This window comes from Corylus avellana, chromosome 11 (assembly GCF_965113065.1).
Source record: "Corylus avellana chromosome 11, dhCorAvel1.hap1.2, whole genome shotgun sequence".
Classification (NCBI taxonomy): Eukaryota; Viridiplantae; Streptophyta; class Magnoliopsida; order Fagales; family Betulaceae; genus Corylus; species Corylus avellana.
In genome coordinates, this window is record NC_142500.1 from 8,488,979 (window position 1) to 8,492,110 (window position 3,132).

The window sequence follows — 3,132 nt, forward strand, 5'->3', positions numbered from 1 at the left end:
AATCTCCAAGAAGCCTATAATCAACTTCTCATGAAGTTGAACAAGGTTGAGATTGAAAAGGAATCTTTGTTGGTTAAATTGTATGATATGGATGTTGTTAATGATTGCTTGAAACATGAGAACTCAATTCTTGTAGATAAAGTTAAATCTCTTGAAGATGTTTGCATATATGAATTGTCTAGCTCTTCTAATGATAATCTTGATTGTATCTTGAGTTCCAAGAAAACCATTGAAAACAAGTTTGAACTTGATTCTGTTAAAATTGCTTCTGCTTTGAAAACCACACTTGTCAACAAAGGAAAAATGATTTTTTCTCCTCCTCCATGTGTTGATGACATTTGCCCTCCTGTTGGGAATAAGGGTAAGAGGGTTGGTATTGACCCTTGTGTGACTAAATCTAAGTCTAGGTATGTTCCTCCTCATAGGAGACAAGCTTATCAAAAGTTTTTTCCTACTTGCCATCAATGTGGCAAAGTTGGTCATATTCAACCAAATTGTTTCTTGTTAAGGTCCCCTACAGTTTTTAATGGTCCTAGTCCTTGTTCTAGGAAGTTGAATAAGGGGAAGAGAGTCTTTTAAAGTTGGTTGGACCTAAGGTTGTAGGCCAAGGGAAAAAGGTTTAGATTCCCTTGAAGTCTAAGGTTGAGGGTGTTGACCCTCCTAGGAGACAACCTTCACCAAGGTTTGTCCCTACGTGCCACCAATGTGGCAAAGTGGGTCACATTAGAGCTCATTGTCATTTGCTTAGGGCTAAGAGACTTAAGAAATAGACCATTCCACTCAGGACGGATTTGGAGAGTCTTCTCTCCGTATTGAGAGATGTTTCCCTTAGGTTGGATAAGTTGGAAGGTGGTTGGACTATTCCTAGGAGGAAAAGGTATAAGTCCAAGGAAGTGGAAATCCCTCACCCACTGAGAGGGAGTGATAGAATCCCTACCTATGGTAGGTGGTTTGGGCATGCCTAGGGTTGAGCTTTTTGCATTTGTTCATGCATCCAAGGACATGCATTTTTATTTTCTTTGCATGCATATCATTGTAGTTTGAGTTAAGTCTTTTGTTTGCTTTTGTTTGCTTTTTTTTTTTTTTTTTTTTTTTGTGTGTGGTTGTGTTTATTTTTGTGAAAGAAAATGAGAGAAGGCCTTGTTTCTTTAAATGAACTTTTAAAGCTTCCAAATTTCCTCTTGTCATTCATTGATTGGTTCAATTATCATGTCATAGTGTGTACCTTTTCATTTGAAAATTCATATATATGATGGTTGTGTTTAAATGTGTGTGTGCAATTGTTTATAATGGCTTGTCTAAGCATTGTCATCTTCTTTGTACACTTTCTCACAGGCTTGTGGTAACTACATGTGCTAGTTTTGGTAAACACTCTTGCGTAAAAATTTGATTCACCCTAGCTGAAATTCACCCCGCAAATCGAACCTGAGGCTTAAATTTTCATGGCATCATCTCTTTCAATGACAAGCAAAATATGATCAAAGATCAAATGTTTATAAAAATTTTGACTAAACATATAGTTAGAAATTTGCTTTTGAAGTCCTTATAGAAAGAGCCAGTGCCAAATCATTGCGGAAAAAGGTGAAACACCTACGAGATTTAAATTGTAAAACTTTCCTTGGACAATTGAAGAAGAATGTGTATGTGACTTTTTATTGAAACCCAGCGAAAAGGGTTTGACCTTTGTGCTAAAGGATTATCTTATTTTTTAATGAGATGCGTTTATCGCTGATGAGTGCCAAGTATTGCATATTTAAACCCCTTAATTTACATTTGCTAAGCCTTTAACTTTATTATTTTCTGATGTTTGTGTTAGTTTTGGTGTTTTAGCGTTTTGTAGGTTGATAAGGGAAAATTGCGGTATTATTGTGAAAGATCAAAGAAATTGGAAAAAGTTCATTTTTGGGAAGTGGGATCGAGCGCAAGTCTGTACGCTTGAGAGTATCTGCGCTCGAGCCCAACAGGGAAGCGCTCAAGCACATCCTCACCTAAGCCTAGGCGCTGCGCCGCAGAAGATCTGAAGCATGCCCGTGTAAGCTCGAGCGGACCTAGTGTGCGATTAAGCGCACTTAGGCTGACCTGGAAGTGCCAAAGCGCTAATTGTTTAGTATTTACATCATATTTTTCATTGTAAACTCACCAAGGGGGCGCTGTTCAGTGTATTTTTTTTTTAACTTTTTGACACTTTGTAGCTCTGAGCTCGTTTCTCTCTTGTAAGTTGGTTAGTTTGAATGATTTCAATTCAGTTATTAGATTAAACCCTTTTAATTGATTGTTTGATTAAATGTTGGATATTCGATGTGTTTCATTCGACGGATACATCGAATCATTCAATTGAAATTGGATATCCATTGTGATTCGTAAATCAAACGGATACATTGGATGATTTGATTTCAATTGGGTATTCGTTATGATTTGTATTAAGGATGGCTTCATGAAATGCTTCAATAGATTAATTTTATACAAAAAAATAGAACTTGCGTAGGGTTTAATTGCTTGTCGGTTGTATGAACAAAACGTAAGAATGTATGCTTTAATTTGGTGAGGTGGATTTTGAAACCTTAGTGTTTTTTATCATTCTATTTAATCAATTTCATTTAGTTTATCTTTTTGCAAGAAAAAATCACACAAAATTTGGAACTAGGTTAAAATAGGATTAATTTAGCTAGAAATTTATTTTCACGACACAATTCCCTGTGGATTCAACCTCGCATTTGCAAAATCTATATTGCAAACGACTCATGCACTTGCGAGTAACATTAAAACTCACAACAACCGCCTTACTTATGTAAGTTTGTGTCCTCGCTTGTGGAATTTGCCACAAACAACACTTACATGCCTTAGCCTTTCCATTTCTACAATTGTCTTGAATCTATTGACAAAGCACTGTTGGGATCGTTTGCGTAAATTTTAAAACTTTTTCTTTTTACGTAGCGGATTAAAAATACAGTCCCCAAGAACTTTTTCCAACAAGATAAACATGCTTAGATCTAATAACATATAAGTAATATTACTTACATGTAGCTTCGGCCTCTCTCTTGGTAGAGGTAGCCCAGTAAACCAGACAAGCTGGAGGTTAATATTACTCACATACTAGATTGGGAAGCTCAGGAACGGGATTTTGGTATTTTA